Here is an 8,568-nt window from a genome sequence, read left to right as displayed (position 1 = left end):
TTTTTTTTTTTTTTTTTTTTTTGTCTTTTTCCGTGTCCGGCAATGGATCGCAACCCTCAGTGTCACCCCTGTACCAGACCGGGACCGGCAACGGGATCGCAGCCCTTGGTGTTGCTCCCGCGCCTTGCTCAGCCAGTGAGCGGGAACCGGTCTGTATGTGGGATCCGAACCCTCGGCGGGAGCGCCGCCGTGCTTCCCAAGCGGCGCACTATAGCAGTGCGCCACCGGGTTGGCCTCTTTTTTCATTTTTGATCTTTGCTATTTAGGTATTCTGTCTTCTTTAGTTGGTCAAGTTTATTGTTTATTGATTTTGTCTATCTTCTCTAAAAACCAACTTTTTGTTTTATTGATCTTTTTTGTCATCATTTTTGGTTTGTATTTCATTTAGTTATTCTCTGATCTTAATCATTCCTTCCTGTCTACTAATTTTGGTGTTGGATTGTTCTTGTTTTTTTTTTTTGTTCTTTTTGGTATAATGTTAGCTTGTTTATTTGAAGTCTTTCTATTCTTTACTTTAAGCATTTACTGCAATAAACTTCCCTCTTAGTACTGCTTTTGCAGTATCCCATAGGCTTTGGTATGATGTATCTTTATTTTCATTAGTTTTAAGAAAATTTTTGATTTCCTGTTTAATTTCTTCTTTGACACATAGTTCATTCAGGAACATGTTGTTTAATTTCCATGTATTTGTATAGTTTCTGATGCTTTGCTTGTTATTGATTTGTAGTTTTAATTCATTGTGGTATGAAAAGATACCTGAAATGATTTCAATTTTTAAAAATTTTTTGAAAGTTGATTTGTGACTCAACATGTGATCTATCCTGGAGAATGTTTCACTTGTTGATGAGAAGAATGTATATTCTGCTGTTGTTGTATGAAATGTTCTGTAGATGTCTGCTAAGTCCAGTCAGTCTAAAGAGTAGTTAAATTCTGCATTTTTCTATTTATTTGTTGTCTAGATGATCTATCCAATATTGAGAGGTGGGTGTTGGGTTCACCAACCATTATTATAGGGGGTCTATCTCTCTTTTTAGGTATAATGGTGCTTGATTTATGTATTCAGGTGCTCTGATGTTGGGTGTGTACATATTTATGATTGTTATATCCTCTTGCTGGATAGATCCCTTTGTCATTATATAATGAAATTCTTTGTCTCTTTTTATAGTTTTTGGTTTACAGTCTATTTTATTTGACAATAGAATAGCTTCTCCTGCTCATTGTTTCCATTTGTGTGGTGTATTTTTCTCCATCCCATCACTGTTAGTCTGGCTGAGTCTTTACAGGTGAGGTGAGTCTCTTGTAGGCAGCATGTAGTTAGTTGGGTCTAGTTTTTAAATCCGTTCTGCCAGTCTATGTCTTTTGAGTAGGGAATTCAATCCATTTACATTTAGGGTTGCTATTGATAGATTCTGTCTTACTCCTGGCCTTTTATTGATTTTCATATGGTTGTTTTATTGATTTTCATATATATCTTTTGTTCCTTTCTTTCCCCTTTATTGTTTGTTTTCAGCGTTTATTGGTTTTTTGAGGAGGTAAGATACAGTTTCTTTCTTTTTCTCATTTGTATATCTGCTCTACCAGTGGATTTTGTACTTTCTTGTATATGAATGGTAGTTACTGTTATATTTCAGGCTCCAGATGCAGGACTCCCTGAGGATTTCTTGTAAAGCTGGTCTTGTGGTGGTGAACTCCCACAGTTGTTGTTTGTCTGGGAAATACACTCTTTCTTCTTCATTTTTGAAGGATAGCCTTGCTGGGTATAGTATTCTTGCCTAGCAGGGTTTATTTATTTATTTTTTTTGAATGAATTCTCCAGTTTCACAAGTTCTGCTGTGTTTTTTTTAAAGGTACTTATACCTTTATAAAGTTCCTCCTTCAGATCCTAGATCATTTTTTAAATTTTGTTGTTGTGTCATCTTTCTAAGTTTTCTTTATCTCATTTTATTTCATTAAGATTGTTGCTGGAAATTCCTTTTTAGTCACTTCATAGATTTCATGCTTTTTGAGGTCTAGTCCTGGAGAATTACTGTATTCTTTTGAGAGTATTATATTTTTGTGCTCCCCCACCTCCCCCATATTTCTAGCTTTCCTATGTTGATGTCTGAGCATCTGGCTGAGCAGCTGTCTCTTCTAATAGTCAGGAGTGGCATGTAAGGAAGGCAAGTCCTTCCTGTAGGTATGTTTTATACTGGACTGTTGATTAGGGTGTTTCAGTTTTGGCTCTGGGTAGACACAATAGTGTAGTCTCTGTGTAGTTACTTTGACCATATTCAACTTCTGTTAGTGCCTCTGTGGCCTAAGCACTTGAGAACTCAGTATTTCCTTGCTGAAGTGAGTGACACTGGGTTGGGTTGTCAGGGTCATGGGCGAGATCTTGGGTTCATAGGAGAAGCTCCTGAATGTCCTGTTACTCCTTGGCTGAGTTGAGTAACATTTTGTGGCCTTGCTGGCACTCTACCTAGTGTCTTATAACCCTGATAGTTGCTCTGCAGTGATCTGAAGGTCCTCAGCTTAAATGGATGAACCTGATGGAGTTTCTGGGCTCTGGGCAGAGCCCTGTACTCCCCGTGGTGGCATTGAGGTACTCTGTAGCTTTGCTGTTGAAATGGGCAATACTGAGTGTGGTCACTGGATTCATATGTTGGGCTCTGTACTCTCAGGAGGAACACTGGCATGGTTTGCAGTAACACTGTTGAAGCGAGGCACTCTGGGCAAGGTGTTAGCACTTTTGGGTGGGGCCCTTCCTCTTCAAAAGTGATGGTGTTGCCCCCTACAGCTGTTCAGCTGAGTGGCAACTCTGGGTGAGGCTGCTGAGGTTGTGAACAGGCTCCTGTGTCCCTAAAAACATTACTGAGAACTCCATATCTCCTTAGCATGGGTGGGATGCCCTGCTTGAGGTTGCTGGGGCTGTGGATGGGCTGTTGTACCCCCAGGATAGAAGGCAGATCCTTCTGAAGCTCCTTTTTTGAGAAGGGCATCCTTGGCAGGCTTGTTGGTGCTGCATGCATCTATCTGTGCCCAAGAGGGGCATAAGAGTCTTCCACTACCTCTTTTGGTTGCACAAATAGCAAGGGCACCTCACCATAGAAGGCAGAGCTGCCAACAGTGGCTAGATGCCCTGATTAGGCAGTTTTCTAACTCTGTAAAGTGTGTGCACTGACCCCCTCTGTCATGAGGGTTGCACTGGATTTCCTGTTCCCAGGGTGCAGGACTCCATGTGCACACAAGTATGGGCAACCTGGTACAGTGATGTGGCCACAGGAGAGTGAAACCAAGGCTGGGGCCAGAGTAAAATGGTTTTGGGTGTTGGGGCTGATCTGAGGTCTGTGACCGCTCCAGAAGTCTGGGGCTCGGTGGGGTGGGGGTGGTTTAGCTTTGTCCATCCTCAGGTCTATTCAGTCTTGTGTGCTGCCAGGAGTTCCCAGAACCAGGTGTTTTACTGCAGATGCCACTCCTGAGAGAGACATGTGGGTTCTCCTCCTTCTCCTCATGGCATTAAGTATTATACAGGTGTTCTGCCAACATAGGTGGGGTCACTGGCCATGGACACCAGACCTGAATAAATTGCTTTCTGGGTCTGGAGGGTGTGTGCACTGACACCCTCCATCCTGAGGTTTGGCACTTGAGGGCTGTACTTAACCTTCTGTTATCAGAATGCAGGGCCAAAGGCAAGGGTCAATACTGGTCCCAAGCTTGCCACAGCAGTCTGGGATCCAAGGGGTGGGGTCAGCTCCATGCGTGTCCCTCCTCAGGCCTGCACAGCCACTCATGGCCGCAGCAGTTCCTTACACTGAGTGCATGGCCACACAAGTAGCACAGACTCCCTGTGGGTTGGGTTGCTGGTTTGCTCACCTTCCCACTGTCAGAAACTCCTCCTGAATCCCCACCATTCCAGATTGTGGTATGGGGTGGTGTTGGCTGAGAATTTTTTCTTTCTCTCTGTGCCTATCCTGAGTTTCTGCACTCACCAACGTTTCTGCTACTCCCTCAATGTGTTCCAGAGTCCTCCTTACATTTTTCTTGTCTAAGAGTAGGTGCACATTTGGTGCATTCTCTGTCTTTGTTGGAGAGACAGACATTTACTTTCTAATTCTAGTATGGATTCATTTGATCCATATTTGTTGCCTTATTGTATTTGCTAGAGAATATGATGCAATGCTGAATAGAAGTGGTTCAGGTAGACATACTTAACTTGTTCCTGTTCTTGTGGGAAGGGTAACCAATCTTTCATCCTTGAGTATGATGCTAGCTATAGTTTCTTCATATGTATCCTTTAACAGGCTAAGGATGTTTCTTGTTATTCACACTTTGTTAAATTTTTTTAAAAATCAGAAATGGATGTTGGATTTGTAGAATACTTTTTGTTTTAGTATCCGGGTAATGCAGTCCTTTTAGAATAATTTGGGAAGTATTTTCTCCTCATATTTTCTGCCAGAGTTCTGTAGAATTGATAGGATTTCTTCCTATTAATTTCTAAAAGGGGGTAATGCAGTCCTTTTAGAATAATTTGGGAAGTATTTTCTCCTCATATTTTCTGCCAGAGTTTTGTAGAATTGATAGGATTTCTTCCTATTAATTTCTAAAAGGGGGAGTGTTTTTTTTCCCTTAAATTATCCTTAAGTAAACCTAAAGGTGACTGGGAAACTTTGATATGTGTAGGGTGCCCCTGTTGGTGATTTCTGGGTACTTGATTATTTTAGCACAAGGGATAGAATCTGGTTGGGGAATGCCAATGCTACCATGTTTAAGAGGTATGTAGAAAATGCACTGTGAAAGAGAGAACATAATCTCTATGAAAAAAAATTTGGTAGGACAATAATAATTAGTAAAAGAACTATTGATTGGCATACAATATTTCTTAAATGTTTTCAGTTGTAAGGACAATAACCAAAGATTATTTGTGCCTGAAACCCAGAGATGTTACATTTCTTGCAATATAAGGGACAGTTCAACAAAACAAATAATTTATCCTGTAGTCAATGCTAATAGCGCCAGCAAGTCATGCAGAACCAACTATAAAAGGGCTCCAAATTTTCCTTTCTCAATCTACTGGTCAGAAGAAAATCCCTATGAAGTTCTCGGTGCTGGTAGAGAGAGAGAAGGTAATGTGACAGGAGTATGGACCATGGGCATTTAGATCACTGGCTTATGTAACTTATGTGTTCAATATGTGCTCAAGCCCAATCTTGTATGCACCACTTCAATATGATTAGGGAGTGCTGCTGTGCACATCCAAATTTATAGCTTGGGGCATCACACAACCAAGTTTATGATGTGAAGCTCAGGTTGCATGGAATCTTGGTGGCCCTTGTTCAAGTGTCCAGTCTATATTGGGCCCAGCAGCAAGCCAAAAGTTCTTTCTTAAAAGTAGATTTATCTGTTGGCCATTTGTATGTCTTCCTTTGAAAAATGCCTATTCAGCTCTTTTGCCCATTTAAAAAATTTTTTTTTATTGAATCAAAGTTGATTATACATACTTTTGGGGTTCAATGTTGAGATATGTTGATAAAATCAATATTACTAGCATATATATTGTTACAAATCATACTTATTCTTTATACCCCTTGTCCAATCTCATCCCGTCCCCCTCTCCCTCCCCTGTCCCCCTTCTAATTACCCTAGATTTCTTCTCTCCTTCTGAAAGAATAATAGTTACTCTGTTGCTTTGTTGCCTAGATGATCTGTTGAATACTGAGAGGTGTGATCAGCTCCCCCAATATTATCATAGAGCAGATGCTTCTTCTGTCGCTCTGGAATGGGCTTTGTGGAGAGAGACATCCTCTTCTTTTCTTTGGTCTCTGCTGGTGACTCTCCTTGTGTCAATGCACTCCAGTGGTTGGCGGACCATCTGCATGATGGTTGTGACTCTAGCTGCTTTCATGACAGTCAAGGTTATTGTGGTGGCTGTGGTGTGCCACCCACATGGAGGTGATGCTTTTGGCATGCTCCTTGGCACTGGTGGTGTGCCTGGTTGTGGGGGATCTGGGGTCCAGCTCCATATCTTGGGTCCCCAGGTGGGCCCTGATGCACTGTGCAGTGTGCCTGGTTGTGGGGGGGGGAGTGTCCAGTCCTGGCCTCCATGCCTTGGGTCCTCGGGCAGGTCTCGAGGCTCTGGCATGATGTGCCTGGTTGAGGGGAGAGGGGTCCGGTCCCCGGCTCCATCCCTAGGGTCCCCAGGAGGGCCCCGAGGTGTTGGCACAGTATGTCTGGTTGTGGAAAGGGGCTCTGGTCCCCAAATCCATGCCTCATGTCCCCGGGCGGGCCTGAGGCACTGGCAGTGTGTCTGAGCCAGAACTAATTTTTTTGTGTCCTTTGCTTACTTCTAAAGTGGGGGAACTTCCTGTTGGAACCAGTACTTGAGCTCTGTGGTTTAGATAAATTGCTGCTTAGCTGCTGCTTCCCTAGGGGAGGCTTTTTGTGCAGCACAGGTTATAATGGTTGACTTTATAGGTACTTCCAGCTCTCCAGAGACCTGGTGCACCTGGGTTGTGTAGAAACTCTGATCTGGGCCTGAGTCTTTTCATCAAACTGCACCCCATGCAATTCTGCATTCCTGACCAGTCTCCTCTGAGTGGTCTTGTACTGATTGGGAGGCAGTTCAGCTGTCCTTGCTGTGCCCCAGTGTTCCCTTGTGGGCCTGTCTTCCCCACCACCCATGCTGCAAACACTTCCCATGGACGGGCCATGCACCAGTCCCTTGTGATGACTCACTGGTCTCTGAGTGGCTCCGTTTTTTCAGTTGTTGTGGCTCCTCACTCCTATGTGGGTCCACGGGAACCCTATTAGTGGTCTTGCTGGCCTAGGGGCCACGAAGTCCCTCTTCTCCCCTGCTGCCTCCAAGCAACTCCATCCGAAGGGCACAGCTGTGGCTTTTGCCAGCTTCTGCTCCATGTGCTCAGCAGTTTCAGCTTTAAAATGGCCATATCATGAAATGGTCAGAGCAGTTTTTTCTTTCTTTCATCGTGGCTTCTCCTGCCTTCGTGCACTCCGTGGGTCTCTTCTCGTCTTCCCCTGAGCTCTGGTGGCCCCAGCTTGGCTGTTGTTGCTTTTTTTTATAGTTGTAAATTGGTCAATTTCTGGAAGAGAGTGATGCTGGGGACTATCTATTCTGCCATATTGACTGGAATCTTGCCCATTTTAAAATTGGGTTATTTGTTTTTTAACTGTATAATTGCTTGAGTTCTTTGTATATCCTGGATATTAATCCCCTGTTGGATGCATAGTTAGCAAAAATTTTCTCCCACTCTGTACATTGTCATTTCACTCTGTTGATTGTTTCCTTTGCTGTGCAGAAGCTCTTTAGTTTGATATAGTCCCATTTGTTTATTTTTTCTTTTGCTGATTGTGCTTTCGGGCTCATGTTCATACAGCCTGTGCCCAGACCTAGTTGCCGAAGTGTTTCACCTATATTTTCCCTTAGTAATGTTACAGTTTCAGGTCTTATACTTAAGTCTTTAATCCATTTTGAGTTGATTTTAGTGTATGGTGAGAGATGCATATCTAGTTTCATTCTTCATATGGATAACCAGTTTTTACAGCAACACTTGTTGAAGAGGCAGCCTTTCCCCCAATGTAGATTTTTGTTGCCTTTGTCCAAAATCAGATGGCTATAAGCCTGAGGGGTGATTTCTGGGTTCTCAATTCTGCTCCACTGGTCTGCATGTCTATTTTTATGCCAGTACCATGCTGTTTTGGTTACAATAGCTTTGTAGTATAATTTGAAGTCAGGTAGTGTTATGCTTCCAGCTTTATTTTTTTTTGCTCAGGATTGCTTTGGCTATTCGGGTCTTTCATTGTTCCATATGAAAGGTAAGATTGTTTTTTCCATTTCTGTGAATAATGTCATTGGTATTTTGATGGGGATTGCATTGCATATGTTGATTGCTTTGGGTAGTATAGACATTTTCACAATGTTAATTTTTCCAATCCAAGAACATGGAATAGCTTTCCATCTTTTTGTGTCTCCTTTAATTTCTTTCAGAAGTGGTATGTAGTTCTCACTGTATAGGTCTTTCACCTCCATGGTTAAATTGATCCCTAGTTATCTTATTTTTTGGTGATAATTGTAAATGGGCTTACTTTCTTTAATTCTCTCTCTGTTAAATCGTTATTTGAATATATAAATGCTACTGATTTGGGGTCATTTATTTTGTATCCTGCAATGTTACTGAAGGTATTAACCAGCTCTAGGAGTATTTTCATAGAGTCTTTACGTTTTTCTATATATAGTATCATGTCATCTGCAAATAGAGAAAGTTTGACTTCATCTTTTCCAATCTGGATTCCCTTTATTTCTTTCTCTTGTATGAAAAAATGCTCAGCACCAGTAGTCATCAGGGAAACGTAAGTTAAAACTACATTGAGATGCCACCACACCCCAGTTAGACTGGCTATAATGAAAAGGAAAGTGAATAACAAATGCTGGTGAGGGTGTGGAGAGAAGGGAACACTCCTGTACTGTTGGTGGGACTGCAAATTAGTACAAGCACTATGGAAAACAGTATGGCAGTTTCTCAAACAACTACAGATAGATCTTCCATATGATCCAGCAATCCCACTTCTGGGTAT

The sequence above is a fragment of the Galeopterus variegatus genome, unplaced genomic scaffold, assembly GCF_000696425.1.
Source record: "Galeopterus variegatus unplaced genomic scaffold, G_variegatus-3.0.2 Scaffold11522, whole genome shotgun sequence".
In the NCBI taxonomy this organism is placed as follows: Eukaryota; Metazoa; Chordata; class Mammalia; order Dermoptera; family Cynocephalidae; genus Galeopterus; species Galeopterus variegatus.
The sequence above is the reverse complement of the archived record's forward strand: the minus strand, read 5'-3'. Positions refer to the sequence as shown.